The sequence below is a fragment of the Neolamprologus brichardi genome, chromosome 2, assembly GCF_056152115.1.
Source record: "Neolamprologus brichardi isolate AB-2024 chromosome 2, ASM5615211v1, whole genome shotgun sequence".
Taxonomy (NCBI): domain Eukaryota; kingdom Metazoa; phylum Chordata; class Actinopteri; order Cichliformes; family Cichlidae; genus Neolamprologus; species Neolamprologus brichardi.
The window spans coordinates 31,810,236-31,828,088 of NC_142105.1; the positions used below are offsets into that span (position 1 = coordinate 31,810,236).

At 40.1% G+C, this 17,853-nt stretch overlaps 1 protein-coding gene across 5 annotated transcripts in view; it reads right to left on the reverse strand.

The window, feature by feature from the left end:
• The window catches only part of drp2 (dystrophin related protein 2), a 206,131-nt gene that overhangs the window by 135,977 nt on the left and 52,301 nt on the right, over positions 1-17,853 (reverse strand). For all 5 annotated transcript variants that reach the window (XM_087851288.1, XM_087851282.1, XM_087851258.1 and 2 more), the window contains exon 2: positions 2,730-2,910. The gene's annotated coding sequence lies outside the window, so the exon portion shown is untranslated. The remainder of the gene's footprint in view (positions 1-2,729; positions 2,911-17,853) is intronic.

Genomic DNA, 17,853 nt, shown 5'->3' on the forward strand with positions numbered 1-17,853 from the left:
TTCCATCGCTGACAAAGTATAGCAGTAAACCCTTTCTCAAATGTCTTTTAGCAAGATAGCAGGCTGTAACTCTAAAACCCGTCTCTTATGTGCAGCAGCCAAAGCAAGGCGATATTCCCTCATGGCACACCAGTTGGATGACTGAGTGAACTATTTCCCTGCCAAGGCAGGGCAGTGGGCTGGCGCTACGTCCGCATAATCCTCATTGTGTATTTACAAACCACCTTCTGCCTTTTTTCTGTCTTTTATAACCTTGTCTAAGCTGGCCCCTTGTTCCCTGGCTTCCTCCTGTGACTCTCTGATGTGACAACTGGGCTGAAACTCCGTAATTTGGAGTTAGAGATAAGGGCAGGGAAAGGATGTAACTCCTGGTTAGACAGTGATTGAACTGGCTCTAGAGGCTGACTGCACGGCAGAAACCTAAGACCCATTTATTTAAGTCTGGAACGATGGGCCTTCAATAACTGAGCGTAGGTGGACACGGTTATCAAATGCATATAGTAGAGCTTCGTGGAAAGCAAGGAGGAAAATAAAAGGATGCATAGATTACATGTTTCTAGTGTGAGTCCAATTTATGTGCTAAACCTACAGGGACATAATTTCACTCAGGTAATTTATAGGTTTTCTGGAGTTGAGGAGAAGGCAACAAAATTTATAAAACTGTGATGAAAAAGGGGGAAATGGAAACAAAAAAGGAGATGAGAACAGATGCATTAAACTATTAACAAACTCCATGTCCATTCATCTTCTTTTTTAACTGCATTTAATTTGTGTATAATGGTTTAACGGCACCCACCTGGAGAATTAGCTCAGCCAGCTGTTCGTCTTGATGTACCCAACATTTGCATAACAGCACACATTGGAAATGTGCATTCATTTGTCTTTTTTTCCCCCCACTATTTACCTGAAGAATTCAGTAGAATATGTACAAATCTGAATTTAGAAAGTTAAAATAATGGGCAAAAATGGAAGTTTAGAGACGTATTGTGCAGAACTAGTTCAACGTGTCAACTGAGACAGGGTAGTGAGGTCACCAGCAGACCTCAGAATTCAGTGGACACTAGCCTAAAATTACAAAAGTATAACTGTGACATAAATATGAATCCTAACTTTTTTTTGTGTGTGACACATCTAGATCTGTGACACATCTAGAAAACCAGTCTTCCGATTCTAGACTGGTTTCTGGTCTCAGTCTTTTTCACTGAATACTGCTCAGCTTTTCATTGTTTTAGCAGCTAGTTTACAGTGAGTTTATCAGGGTTTTCTAGGTGCTGCAGCTGGAAGCATAGTTGGCCATAGTCTATGGCCACCACTGCATAATAACCTATAATAGACCTCAATACTTTAAATGTGCAATTCACTTGTATTTTTATTTTTATTCCTATTTTATCCCTTTCGTATATTTTATTTATATATGTCTCTGTATTTAGAGACATATATGTGTGTGTGTGTATATATATAATATTCTGCTCACTTCTGTCAGTGCTGTGCTTTTGGAAACCAAATTTCCCAGAAGAACCCACCCGAGGGATCAATAAAGTTTTATCTTATCTTATCTTATCTTATAAAACATTCGTAAGTTTCAGTTTTCTATAATCACGGACAAATACTGCTGTCATCTATCAAATGAATGGTTGCACAAAGCTCTTGGTTTAGTAATCTAACTTTGGTGTGGCGTGGCAGGCCATGAGCAATTTTACTAATTATTTAGTCACACGAGATTGAAATACGACAGAAACAGGGGACGCGACACAAATGGTTGCCAACTAGTTGCATTCTTGTTATATTCCTGTAGTAAAGCAAGGTTGTTTAGTGCCTATTTCATTTTTCAGTTAAATCACTGCCCTGCAGCAACAACTTCAGTATCTATAGAAGAATTTCTGTTTTAAACCTATGAGGTACTGGCTGGACAGAAGGTTGTTAAATTGGCAATGATTCAGACCTCTGGCCTACATGAAATCAACAATTCAGACAACCGCTCTTGACAACTGGCAAAATAGTGCTACCTTTTGCAAAATACAGTGAAATATTCAAAGGCTTCTCCCTTCTTCTTTACAATTGTTACACTTTGGAAAGCTATTCAGTGTGCTGTATGGTTAATAACCCTGCTGCAAGGACCTAAAGCCTGTGCCAGCTGCCGTTGGGCAAGAGGCAATGTAACCCCTAAACAAAGTGCCAGTCCATCCCAGAGCTGCTGTAACACAAGGACACAGCCTAACCTGTAGGCTCACGCTCACATTTACGGCCAATTCAGAATTACCAGTTAACCTACCTACTATGCACCTCTGTACTGTAGGAAGAAGCCAGAGTAGGCTGAAAAAACACAAGAAGAAGATGGAAAGTGCACACAAAAAGGCCCAGTTAACCATCAGGCTTAAACCCCAGAACCTTCTTGCTGTGACAGTGCATCACCATGGCACCACATCAAACTAGTCAATAGGATTAAATTAAAAAAACAAATAAATAAATTATCAACCGCCTAAAGCTATCTCCTGTACCCTCTGGCATCTGTTTGTGCGGTTGAGAGCGAGTGTGTGTGTTTATTGCACGCTTGGATGGAGAAAATGCCTCTTTACATGAGAAATGCACACATGACCGACTCCAGAAGTAACAAACAAGCATAAAAAAACAATTCCAAATAACAAGACTACATAATCTCAAATGTCTGTGCTTCTCATGCCAGAAAAATTCAAAGGCAGCAGTAGTTTTATAGCATGCTTGATAGTTACCCAGTGGTGAAGACGTGATTGACGTGGCTGCAGGATCTGAGCCTCCCTGAAATCGAGCCAAGCCTTCCGTGGCTGCCCTGCTCTGGCGAAGGGGGAGGAGGGGGGGAGGCCTGGCTGTGGAGGAAGGACAGAAGCAGCAGCAGCAGCAGCAGCAGCAGCAATCTCCTCACACGGGTGAAACCTACAATACATGAGACCGAGTCAGAAACTGCTCCCCAGTGGACAGAAGGAGATTTGATAAGAAGCTGAAAAAAGACACATCATTTAACAGATGTCTTTTGGAGTTTAATCCTTTATTGACATTGGGCCAAATGCCAAAGATCCCGTCCCTCCCTCAGTCTAACCAATCCCACCCCCCTCTCTCTTTTTTTTTTTTTTAAACAAGCCCAATGACATTCAGACCTGGGAGCAAAGCAGAAACAGCAGGGGTTTTAAAACATGTCAACGCGGAACATAAAGCAAAGGTTGCACCCAACCGCTGAGCGAGATAGACAGAGCAAGGTGGTCGGATTGTAAGTCGGTAAACCTCTATGACTCCAGCGTGGTTGTTCGGTTGTTTATTATCGGCAGAGAGCACACTCGGGTCTGGAATATAGGACTACTGAGACACTGGGTGCTGGCCACTGGCAAGAAACAGGGAGCAAGGCGTTGCACACGGAATGCCAATAAGTATCCCCTCTCTTCCAAGAGATTTCATTTTCGACTCTGCCACAAAACGACCCTGCAAAGGAACTCTATCATGGCCTCAGGTTAGATAGGAGTGATAACATTAACTGTAGTATTTTCTCTAATTCTGAGCCTCATATAGTGACTAGCAATAAACACCACATTAGTTTGCTTTACCCGTTTCAGTTCAGAGAGACATAGAAGCAGCTTTACCGAAAAAGAAAAAAAAAATAACAGGAACACATTTTGAGAAATTTTGTCAGCAAACAGGTTGCCTTAGAGGTGTGTCACATTTCCAATAAATCTAGCGAGGGTTCAGTGCAGAGGTTGGCAGAAGAAAGAGCGCACTCCCTAACAGTTCAAAACAGATATGAAAGTTTAATTCCAAGCTGGAAGCAAGCAGCAGGCAGAAAGGGAATGAGCTGAACTATTTTCAAAGAAGTAAGTGGCATTCATAATTCACATTATAGTTTTATATGAGGAAGCAGAATATTCCTTCAGACTATTTCTGTGCCTGTAGTACATCTACAGCATTGATGGCTGCACTGTAGCCACTATGTGTTTGTGTAGGAAGGCGTGTTTGTTTATATTCGCTTGAGTGACAGAATATTTCATTGGTTTAATAGACTCAATATGCTAAATTTCTGCGCAGCATCCTGGAGGGTGTCAAAATGAAAGCTACATGAAATAAGTGCACCAACAACTGCTGGAGACAATGTGAGAGACAGTTTTCATTTTCCAATAAGACAGCCAGAATCCAGCACAACGGCTACATCAGACTCTGAATCTCAAGAAATTAACTATCTTTGTTTGCTAATAAAGAAATGCAATAACGTGGGGATATTAATACGATTAAACAGTGTCACGGATATCCATGTAGTTACAGCAGGACCAGCTAGACAGAATAAACACAGCGTGGAATAAATAAAATGTTCGATACATGCATCCACGTGTGCACAAATAAACCCTGACAATACAACGTTTAAAACGATACCGAGCTATTACCGCAGTATTCCTCTCCTCAACTGTGAAACTGTTAAATGTTAATGAAATGTAAAGACAACAGCAAAAAGAGAGAAAGGTTAATCAGATCTGAAAATGTCAAATATCTCGAACTACAGAGATATAAGATACACACAGACATCCACATATTACGCAACTAAATCTACAAGGACATCTGCTTTTGCCACTGAGAAAAAGCCTGGATAACAACACCTGTGCCACTTTTAACTGAATAAAAAACGAAGCCATGAAACCGTAACAGCATTAATGGCAAAAACAGACCCCTCACAACAAATAATCACTTTATGAATTAGAACATTAAACCATAAGAAATCACTGAGCCTTCTTAATACTGGAGATGGAAAACAGTGCTAATACTGCGCATGATCGATTTTGTAAGCGGCATAAGTAAAAGCAGGTTTTATTTTGCTTCATCCTTCCTATATAAAAATACAAAAACAAAACCAAACAATGAAAATAGAGAAACTCCATATAAAGAAATGCAGGGTTTCAAGCTCAGTGGGTTGCCTGATTTAGTTGACCCTCTGCCAGACCTTTGCCTTGAGGCAATTTTCACATGTTTTTTTTTTTTTTTTTTACCATTGAGTAGTAAACACTGGCACCTCACAGCAAGGAAAACAATCAGTCGGCTGGAGCTGGTAGAGTTTATCTGTTTTCTCCGGGTGCTTCAGTCCCCCCTCACAATCCAAAGGCATGCATTTTAGTATCTGTTGTTTTTTTGTTAACCTTTCTGCTGCTCAGACGCCACAGAAGGTAGCGCTGCATATTTGATTTGGCAGATGCCATTCTAGGGAGCTTTTGCTGGTAAGGCAAATGTGTAAACCACCACACAATGGAGCCTGTGGTTCTTAGGTTAACTGGTGATTTAAAATTGCACATAGATATGAGTGTGGATGGTTGTCTCCCTCTCTGTATGCCCTACAATAGACAAGCGATGCATCCAGGATGAATGCCACCCTCACAACAGCCTTAGTGGATACATAGATAAGGAACTTTTATCTAAAAACTTAATTTACCTAATGTATTTCATTAGACATCTTATTCTTGTTATTGGTAAATACTCTTGAAAAGCTAAACATAAAAAAAGCAAATGTCATGACTTAATACAATTATACCTCTTTAGCTGATAGCTTTTAGGGTAGGCTTGGTCATTCACCACAAGGTTTACCATGGTTCTGTGAGCTAATGCTGGTATGGCCTACAGCACTTTCTCTTCATGCTGGACATGGAAAATAAATTCCCTGATGCCATTCTCGCTTCTCACAGTGAGAGAGTAACCATAGTAGGCATTGTGCTGTGCAGAAGTGCCACTTTGACCCAGTGTTCTTTAAAACAAAAATATAAATGAGCGTTTATATTTTTTTAAACTCAGCTAACCTTTGTTGCTAAGCAAATACAGACACCGTGCTGTTACAAAACCACTCTGGAAGATCGACACTATCAGCTACCCGTCACCGCAGTGTTGGAAAATTAGCAAAAGAAAATACTGGCATTGCCTTTTGTTTCAACATTCACCATGTTTGAATCACTATGTTTGATCATGTCCAGGTCAACCAATAATACATTTCTTGTTCATCCACGGTGTTGGGGAGTAACGGAATACATGTACCGCCGTTACGTATTTAAAATACAAAATATGAGTAACTGTATTCCGTTACAGTTACCGTTTAAAAAGGTGGTATTTAGAATACAGTTACTTTGTTGAAATAAATGGATTACACGGCGGTACTTTCCTGTTTCATATTGTGGCGGGTCAGGACTGTTTGGGTTTTGTTTGACAGCTACGTTCTGTTGTTCCAGGCGGCAGCGTTGCGGTTGCCATGGTTACAGGGTGACGCTCTCTCTCTGCGTGTTTCCTGGGTGAGAGAGTGCCTGTTGTTGTTGTGCTAAGCTAATAGGCAGAATGCTACAGGTATAGCTCTAAAGAATGTAGCATCATAGGCAGTGTAGTCCGTGCTGCAGGGAGAATGGACTGCCATACACGTTATGTGTCTGTGAGCGAGGGAGGGAGAAAAAGGAAAAGTAGAGCTGTCATCGAGCAGAAACGGGAGCTGGAAGCATGTAAATATAATAATAACCACTGCAGCCAAGAAGAGAGCCTGACGAGCCCAGTTGTAAGTAAGCTATTAAGACTCGACTGTAGGCTGTGTTCGTGTTTTCCTCCAAAAACAATAAGTTCTGTTGGAGCAGCCTTTCAACGCCTCTCTCTGTCTCTCGCTAGCAAAGTTGACCCAGACAACAAAGTAAAGCTAGTTTTCAGCTACAAGCCGACACAGAACCCACCGTATTAGCCAGAGGTCCCTTTACTACGGTTTGGAGCCGCGGACCTTCAGTAACAGTAATAAATCACAGCAATAGTACATTCATGTAGTTGTAAACAGCATGATAAGTAATTCAAAGTATTCAGAATACGTTACTCTCATTGAGTAAGTAACGGAATACGTTACAGAATACATTTTGGGGCATGTATTCTGTAATCTGTAGTGGAATACATTTTAAAAGTAACCTTCCCAACACTGTTCATTCATGTGTTACTTTAAATTACCATCTGATTTTTCAACCAGCCACTTAATTTAACACAGCTGGAGACCAAATAATAGGGTATTTTTCTTAGAGTATGGAATGGAAACACTATCAACTTTAATATATAATCTGTAAAATATTTAATAGGACTCGTACAAGAACTAGGGCAGCAGATCATAACCCAGATCACAGCCTTTAGAGATCTTTTTTTTAAATCTATTGCTGTAACTAGACAGCTATTTACGATTGTGGATAAAAACCCCATGAGGCTGACTAACACTTTCATTCATAAAATGCGTGTCCTACAAACCCAATAAGAAGGCTGCTGGAAAGATATCGTGTACAAATTTAGACGGCAAAAGATATTTGCAGTATGTATTTATTCATGTATTTTTTGACAGACTTTTTCATCACCATGACCTGTATGTAATTACTAGTTTTCTCTCAACAGCACTTTGGTGCCAGCAGCTACATACTTTAAAAATATATTATTTTTTTTAATTTTTCCCGTCAATTGAGTCAATTTTCAAAGGGAACATCTGCATATCTCTTTATTTCTTGCATATGCATGTGCTAATCTTTTTAGCAGGTTTGCACATTAACTTTATTTATTTTTAAAAAGAGTCAAGTGTGGTATGTAAATAAGATCATTCGATGCATAAACAACAGAGAAATTTAGTTGGAGCGAGCTCAGAAAGCACCTGCCATTTTCATAGTAGAACAGTCCTGAGTCCTTTTTGAGCTATTGAGAGCAAATGCTTGGCTTGGGGCAGAAAGACTGTGCACAGCTTTTTCAGCCCACAGCAAAGTCCAGTATCCAATCATGAAAATACGGCAGCTTTTTCACTTGGCAGAGGTGGGTAAGTTGGTCTAGCAATAAAAACAAAATGTGAAAAAGTGCAATGGAAACAGACATTGCAAATTAATGTGGACATACATGAAGCATATGATTTATCTGTCACTCACACTCCCACTTCACTGGAGAAACACTGGCAGACAAAAACAACAGATCTGTGCAGCATACTGAGAAAACTGTTAGACTTCTTCTTTAGCGCCCCAGTTCTTAACATTTGCAGAAACAGAGATGTGTGGAATCATGATTGCATTTGAATTTGACTTTTTCAAACTTATTTAAAAACAAAAAATGTGATAAAAACCTCAAAATCAACAATGACACTTAAAACAGTAGAACAGACTGATATAAAAGCATTCATAGATTTAGGAGCTACTTTGTTACAGGTACACTTTGTTAGTATCAAGTTGGACCCACTTTTGTCTTCAAACTGGAAAACACTCTGGTCCATATTGATAATGATAACATCCCACGTTTGCTACACATCCATGATGTGAATCTCCCATTTTGACACATCCAAATGTACTCTGTTGGATTGAAATCTGGTGCCTGTGGAGGCCGTGTGAGCAGTGAACGTTCTGTTAAAGAAACAAGATTATTTGAACTTGAATCGGAACTATATAAATAAAATTGAATTAAATCGAATTAAATCGACATGGTTAGAAACAATATTCAGGTATATGACAAGTGTAGTGCTCCTTTCTGTAACTTCACTTGTGTTTTATTTCTGTTTTGAGAGAGCTATTTCACAAAAATGCCCAGAAGACCACACGCCTACTACAACTAACTCTTCAATTTCTCCTCAGATTGCAATAGTTGGGCTCCCAGTGGACAAATAAACATTGATTTATTTTATCAATTCCTTCATTGTTGGCAAGACATGTTCTGCTATTGGAAATCCAGAAAATTCAGTGATTCAGAGATGTTCTGTCATTTTCAAAAACGGAAAAGATTACAGATACAGTTAGAAGTAGCATGAAGAGGTTCTTTGCAAAATGGCAACCTGCCCTATCTTATAATTCCATAAATAATAATGGATTGCATTTATATAGCGCTTTTCGGGGCCCTCAAAGCGCTTTACAATTCCACTATTCATTAACACACAGGTGGAGGCAGCTACAGTTGTAGCCACAGCTGCCTTGGGGCAGACTGACAGAAGCGAGGCTGCCATATCGCGCCATCGGCCCCTCTGGCCATCACCAGTAGGCGGTAGGTAAAGTGTCTTGCCCAAGGACACAACGACCGAGACTGTCCGAGCCGGGGCTCGAACCGGCAACCTTCCGGTTACAAGACGAACTGCCAAGTCTTGAGCCACGATCACCCCAAAAAGCATCTTATCTTTGGTGGGTAGAACACTTAGTTCTCCTATAGAACCATAGAGGGGCTCAAAGTTACACTGTATATAGGGATGCACCGATACCGATACTGGTATCGGGTATCGGGGCCGATACTGTAAAATGTGTGTGTACTCATACTCGTAAAAGTTAACCGATACCAACTTATTTCATTAATCAGAGGGTGGCTGGTCATTTCTGTTGTAGTTTTTTTAGATTGGCCACTAGGGGGCCAATTATTATTTTATTTATTATTTATTTTATAATAATTATTTTGTTTGTTTGTTTACAAGAGACAGTGCCAATAGTTCAGTGATATTTTGTAAAATTACAATGTGAAGACTCTGCAATAATTTAACAGAAGTGCTTATTTTTCACTTGAAATTTTTTTGTGGTCATTTTTATTAAGATTTTATTTTTTATCGGCAGGGAATATAATAAAACCTGTCTTCCAATTCATTGCATTTGTGTGTGTGTGTGTGTGTGTGTGTGTGGTAGAAGTATCGTTTTTTGTACTCTGTATCGGCAAGTACTCAGATCCAAGTATCGGTATTGTATCGGTTTGAAAAAATTGGTATCGTTGCATCCCTACTGTTAAGCTTTATAATAATGTTAGCCATCATTGTGTTTGTTTGCTAAGATAAACCGTCTGGCATTAACGACCACGCCACATTCAAGGTCTCTTTAAATCACCTTTTCTTCCCCATTCTGATGCTCAGTTTGAACTTCACCAAGTTTTCATGACCATGTCTACTTGCTGCCACGTGATTGGTTGATGAGAATTCCATGTTAACGAGCAGCTGAATGGGTACACCTAACAAACTGTCCTGTAAGTGTATGTTTCCTGTACTCCAGATATTTTTTGCGTCATGAAAGTGGTCGAGTCAAATCTCGTGTCAATGACGGATACGTACTGACAGCGAGCTAGATAAACAGACAGCCAGACAGAGTGATGGTTAGACCTTAAGTGCAGCTCTGTCACTCATTCACAGAAGTACAGCGCTGACACTAACACGATGTGTTACTGAATACTAACATTCCCTTTCTGTTTCTTCTTCACTTCCCCTGTGGCCACCCCACTGACCCTCAGCGTTTAGCCGCCTCAAACAACAACATTTCAAAGGGGATTCGGTGCGTTCAGGCCTTCAAGTTGTCAAAGCGTCTCACTCTTCAAGGTGGGTAAGGGGCACTCACTGCCTTGGGCCATTTTCACACATGCTCCTGCCAGCTTGCCCTTACCAATATAGGGGCATGAGTGTTTAGTAGTGTAGCTTCAGTGGCTGCTTGTCAATATAAATAAGACAGTGAAGTGGAATTCAACCTTAGAATTTGACACAGTTTACGATCTACGGTTTTATTCACCCATGTCGCACTCATGCTAGTTGGACAACGAGGGATTTTTGATTGGAAATAATTGTGCACCCTTCAAATGTTGCATTCATGTTTGAGAGAGATGAATGGAAATGTTGAGATGTGCACATGGATGCAACTAATTATATCATTAAAATCTGTTTTTTTGTCACCAGCAATAACACAGTGCCTTTCAACAAGGAGAATGGGATGTTTATACATGTAAACATGGTACAGCATAATACAGGGGATCAATAAACAAAGAAAGAAAGAAAGAAGAAAGATAAAAAACTTTCTTTTATGAAGTATTGGGCCGGTAGACATAAATACAGGAATATTGAACTACAAAATGTAGAATCAGAGGAAAAACTGAATGACAGATGAATAAGCTGGATATTCTTTATGCTGAGACAGAGAGTAAGACAGATAAACACTGAAAACACTCAACAAGACATCCCAAGAGCACAGCAGGAGTTTTAGTCCAATATTTCCCATCAAGTGGGTGGAATGAGATATGAAAAGCAGGGAGGACTGACTGTCATTCACACTCATTTACAAGCATGTCAGCATCCCCATAGCATGTCCCTGCAGTCAGAATTTGGAGGGAAAAAGATATCCTTACCAATATATAGATCAAAAGGGTCACACTAAAACCACACTAAGTCCTTTTCACACACACCATAGTGCAGAATTTCTCTAAACACTGATCAGAGGAGCTATATGCAAGAATGCAAATGTCTGACTCAGTCAAATCAGATATTAAACAGTCTTCAAACTTCCAATTCCCTGCAACAAAGTCTGTGTGAGCATGGTGAATGTAATTTTCTGCTGCATTCAAAGCGAGCCAGTGCATGTTATGAGTTCTTACACCTGCAAACCTACAGCGGAGTATTTCTAGCAGTGAGAACCTGTCTGAGGAGCACAATCTCACGTTGGGTACTGCGTGTGAGGAAGGGTAACTGGGACAATGTCCTCACCAGATTCTCCTGAAATTGCCTGAAGTTCATGTGTGAAAATGCTAACGTAATCTCTCCAAACTTACTAGTCTAGAGCTATGTTGTATTACAGTTACACTGCACACAGACCAGCCAAAAACAATAAAAACTGAGCCACTTAGCTGCCCTCCAAGTCTACTGTATTGTAATGACTGTAGCTTCACTATAATGTATAGTTAAGATAACATTATTGCCAACTAACTTTTTTTCTGCTGAGCTAAACTTAATAGTGCCAGCAGTGCAGGTTTGTCTTCTGGATCATGGCTTGAAAACATCGTTTTTCCAAAGCTTTTTTTTTTTTCCAGTTTAAGTGAACTACATTTATTGAACTGCAGTTAACTGTATTCATCCCTAGCAGGGCAGTTAAAGAGTTTCTTTTAGAGTATTGAGAACTGCTGTGCAATCCTCTCCTTCGACTTCTACAACAACTGCAACCAAGTTATAAGCAATAAGAATAGAAAGGTGCACTAAAATAGCCATCAAACCAGTCTTGATCTGGCCCTTTTAGTTTCATTCAAGGAAAGTTTTATGGTTCTTCTAAGTAATTCCATTAAAAAAAGATGTTTCCAACTTGCTGGCACCATAAAGAAGGTCCATAAAGATTATTTTTTTATTTCTGTGCTGGCCAGTCAAGGTTTTCAGCACCAGTTCAATACCTGAACCATCCAGAATCAGTGTCGGGCCAATGCTTTTGACATTGAAGGGGAACAAATCCTTCCATCTGTGGCTGCAGTTATAGCAGAATCTTACTGCCCATAGGTCTGGAAATAGATGTTCAACATCCACTCAGTGTGTGCATGTGTAATCAGATACTTGTGGCTATACAATCAAGTGGCTGCACATGACATTTCCTGCAGTCCCCTTTTAGTTTAGTTGCGAGTAAAATTGTGAGCATCGTAAACACCTGTGTCTGCAGTGTGCCTAAGTAGAGCTCCCAGAATTGTGCTCTCTTGTTTCCATGTGGCACTGAAGTGTGAAAATCACCTCTCCAGCTTCAATCAATTTCTGTAGTTGCCAAGTTGTCAGCCTTGCCAGGCAACAGAAATGCAGAACAATAAGAGAAAGCAAAACCCCACTGCATGTGGCTGGATCCGCCTACGCAATCAGCCTTTCAAAACACAACCACAACACCTGAAATTTTCACGATTCAAACAGACATGACGTAGCACTTTATTGACACGTACGGGATTTCTTTAAAGAGATCACCTCTGCCCGTTCTTACTCGTCTTTAACAGAGCTTTAAAAGTGGAATAAATACAGTATCTGCCCACCCCAGAGCAACAGCTTGGTGCCCAGTGGAGGAAGCGCAAACACAAAGAGTGTGTCCTCTCCATTTCTGTGCCCTTGCTGCCACCTCACTCTCACTTTGCTCACACTCCATTATTCATGCTCAAGAATGACCAAGACTCGGCTAAAGGTAAAGGCAAGAAAGTCTCAGAGTTTCTTAATTCTGCTGGAGCCGCATACTTTAGTGTAAGTGCTGCGGGGGCTTGTCCCCGAGGTACATAAGCTGATGAATAATGGCAGTATGGTGCACACACTTCAGCATGGCTGGCTGCGGCATGAATCAGAATCATAACCCTTAGAGTGTCGGGTTGTGCTTAACACACTGAGCCGCTGGATCCCCAGCAGGAAGTTTATTCCAGCTGTGATACAGTTACTCAAGCATACCGCGAATGCAGTGCTGCAGTCAGTCATCTTAAAATGCAGAACTATGTTCTGCATTTTAAGTGCCAGAAAAATATTTCTATGGAATGCAAAACAGCATAAGACAACATATGCGTAAACTGTAAGCATCATAGACTGTATATCAACAACAGACATGACCATTTGAAGACCTTGCCATCTTGGGTTTTTGAAACCAGACCCTACAAATGAGTTGAATCTCATTGAGAAACCAGGAGACGCTGCATGATCACACAGCACCAAAATCAACCATAATGTAGCCACGCCCTCAAAGGTCATCAGTCAAGCGAGCTGTAGAGTCGTGCCATGCTTACCTTGAGAAAGAATGCACGTTTATAGCACTTCCACAATGGCTTTGCCTCAGAGGCAATGGCCATCTTTTATATAAAGACAACAGTAACGACAAAGAGGCAGCAGGACTGAATGTGTGTTTCCAACCATCTGCAGCTCCAGTAAGCTGGCGGTCCTGCTGCGCTTCAATAGGTTTCCCTTGGTAATAAGTTCTCGTTTTAATCTGTTTCTCATTTAACAATTAAAAAAACGTCTGTTCGTAACAGCATAGCTTTTTAATAATATGGCAAACAGGCACACTGCTGCGTTTGATTAGTGTTATTTTAAAAATGCAATTATCATAAACTTAGTATCTGAAAATTAATGTGATGAAGAGCTAATTCAGTAAAAGAAAATATGAGAAAACCGCAATTTTGGGGCAAAGATCTATTAAGCAAATATTTAAGTATTGCAACAACACCAATCATGGATAAATTATTCTGTGTTATGAACTAGCATGTAGCATCTAGAGGTTGGTTGTGCAGTACAGCTTGTAGTAATATTTCACATGTGCAGTTATTACTTCAGTTGTCGCCTCTTTTCAGCAAGCCTTTGGGAATATGTTGACCGGGCCCTGGCTCCACTGCAAAACTACACTTTGAATGATTTAAGTTTCCGAACGGGAGGACATTATACAGTACCCATGTATCCAGTCAGATGTGAAATTTGTGCCCCTGAGTTTCTAGTGAATGGGGCTCTCTTGAGGGCTAAGTGTTGAGATTACTTGCACGCCATCTTCTCTGGTAATGAACCCTGTCGGGGTACCAAGATGTAGCTGAAGGGGCACAGTGGCCATAACAAGCTCCCTCATGGTGACTGCCCATCTTAAATAACGTTTTTTTTCCTGCACTTGGGAGACACAACCACAAAACTTTACAGCTACTTATGAATAATTATGATGATACCTTATGTTGTAGCACTCGTCTTCATTGAAATGGCCAACAAATATGACCATTACATCTGTTCTCATCTGCATTAACAGTGCCCTGTATAAACAGAGACAGAATAGCAATTTTACTGAGCAACCATGCAAGCTTGACACATACATCCAGTCAAGCCCACTCATGAACTCTGCTTGTAACTCTCTCTTAGACCAAAAAAAGTGTGGTTTAAAAGACAATTCTTCAAGCGATTTCCACTTGAAGAATGTTTATTATTCTCTATAACTTGTGAATTTGCCCTATTTAGAATTCCTCTCTTATTGCAAGCTTCTGGAAACCGTTCCCCTCGGGCACTGTTCTGGTATCAGCTCATACACGCATTCACCCCCCATCCCTCCATTAACCAACCATTCATCGCATCCATAACCTTCCTCCACATTTACTGGGATAAAAAAGGTTTTAAGGTGAGTTCTAACATTGTATCACACAAATCCTGGCACAGTCGAGCCTCTTACATCGGCATTATTCACTACTGCACAGTAAAAGCCATTAGATATAATTGCATTTTTTATGAAGAGCCCATAGAAGCTTCCATTGTTTAATCAATAAGAGGGCTTTCATTTTTAGGGGATGTCACTGGCTTCATGAGAGGTTACCTTACAGTCCTGGAAGGGTCATCCAGGTCAATTACCCTGCAGGTTAGCATCATGCCACATCCAGATAATCACTCCTTTCTCTGCAAGTTGCTATCTGGTTTTACAATCATCCAACATGCTGCTGTAATAGGCTTTCTGTTGACTCTGGTAGATTGTTATCGTGTTCTCACCGATTGATTACAACATGGTATCTTTAGGCCATATTGACCATCATGGATGGGGTTAATATTGAATTTTAGGTGAAATTAACAATTTCCATAGAATAAAAACCATCCACAGCGACCTTGCCATAATCCCAAGACAAGCACAACATTACTTCACCATTGCTATTATCTTCCACACATGTCCCAAGCTGCAGGAAACAGGGACACCACAGGGAACACATCTGCTAAGTTGACCCATTTAAAAACCCCAAAACAAAACATATAAAAAATATATGTAGCTCCTTCCAGAAACCTTTAATAGTGACTCTCTTCCTTATGCATAAAGCTAAAAAACTATTGTGCAATGCTTCACACTTTCAGCTTAGAACAATCATAATTGCACAAATGAATATTACTTATATTATGTTATAATGTGTTGCTTATTGTGATTGGACCCACGGGGAGTTATCACCCCACTCTGCAGTTTCTGTCAACTCAGCCAAGTATCTGCGAGAATTACATCCATATTAGGCGATTTTTCACCTCATGACTTACGTCCATTTTCAAGGTTGAGTGCTATCACTGAAGGGTTGGTGACCTTAATTTAGCAAGGGCAAAAGTAAGGGTGTTAACTTCAAGGTTGTGAAAGGGTATTAACCACCCCCGACACAGAACGCCGGACTTTCATTCACAAGAGAGGCATTAACCTGACATGAAAGACAGACAGACAATTAAAATTTGTGTTTTTATTAAACACAACCCTGTCCTACATCTCTTCCAGTTTCTGCACATTTAACCAGATGACAGATGGTTCCTATTTACTTTGGCTTTTGACTAAAATCTGTTGTTTTTGCCTTTGGCTTTATTCCATACACACGAACTACCTTTTGCAGCCTGGTAGTAAGTTTTATTCTATTTATTCCCATAATGTCAGTGTTATCAGTGAGGAATAGGCAGCATATGGGTAATCTTCCAATGGAGAATTGGTGAAATAGAATAGAATAGATTAATCCTTTAATTGTCCCGCAAGGGGAAATTTGGGTGTAACAGCAGCAAGAAAGACACATATACAAACAAACAGTACACAAGACACAGAACAGAAACATACACAATTTGTACATATTTAAATCAAGGACAATAGTTACCAAAAATGTTATTAAATTAAATAAAATTAAAAGAAGTTAAGAGGCAATGAACATCTCCTTTTTTCCAATATTTTCCAGGAACGATGCTGGGAATCTGCTTAGTGATACCTCTGATTTGGTCTAAATTTGGCTGTTCTTCTGAAAGAATTAAATCTACCTTCTTCAGCCTACTCAGGATAATCCAAAGAATTACTCTGCATCACAGATAAAGATGATTAATCTGCAATTCTGGCAAAGTCTTAAATTTCTATTTCTTTAGGACAATGATAGTTAACTATAGTTTTCGATTCGTAGAACATTGTGTCGTTTTCTATAACTTGCCAGATGCACAGGGAATTTTTTTCTGCTGCAATGTTGTCAACATCAGGTGATTTACTTATGTTTATCCTCCATACCACATCCTCCACTTCAGTATGGTTTTGATATGTGTCAGGATCAAGTCTTATCAAAAGGTTCTTGACATTACTACTGCCGATTCCTGTCATCTTCTAAAAAAGCAGAGAGAAACCTTTTAGATATTGTAACTACAGTTGGCTCCGTCCTGGTGAGCTTTTACATTAGGAAACGTTCGCTGTTGCTCATCACTACAGCTGCTTTCTCACAGTTGCAATTGACCTTTTTTGGCATATTTAAACCTCCTGTTGAAAATTTCACTCAAATATATGTGTCAGGTTAGGGCTGTGTGCAGGCAGGAGTGGTGGTAAGGAGGACCCAAAGTGCAGACGCTCGGAGGCAAGAGTGTACTTCAAAACAGCTTTAATGCTAAACTCAAAAAATAACAAAACTGAGAATCCAAAATAAACTTACACGGACAGACAGAACACACAGCAAGATGAGGGTAGATCGCGACACAGACACAGAGAAACACAAGGCTTAAATACACAGAGGGAGCAATCAGGGAATGAGTAACAGGAGGGAAACACAGCTGGGGCAAATCAGGCCTAACGAGACAAAGGAAGCACAACCAGACACATTTACATGAGACACGGACTTTCGAAGTAAAACAGGAAACATAACACAGACTGAACTTACAGACACAGACTCACAGACAGGCACTACAGAGGGAACAGAGACGTGGGACCAGGGCAGACACAGACACTGACTGGACACGGGGATATAGCCGACAGGGGAGACAGCAACTAAGGATAACACAGAGACATAAACCAAAAGACAGAACTCTAACAAAGAAACCAAAGACTAGAAATTATAAATAATATAATAAACTTAAAAACCCTGGGTCAACGACCCAGGCATCCTAACAATATGTGCCACTTCTCTGCATCTGTGTCATTCTACTGTCTTAAGAATGCTGAATATCACTCTTCTAGCAAAAAGTGTTCTTTTGGTTTTTATGTATTTTCTTTTTTTTAATTAAACATCAAGAAGAAAGATAATCTATTCATTCTAGAGAGCTGGAAAAAAGAAGGCAACTGGACTTCTTTAAGTTTGTGGAGAAATCCAAGAGATCAGATCTAAAAACAAATCAGATGAGCTCAATAGGTCACGTTACTATCACTTATGGTAATGAACCACCGATTT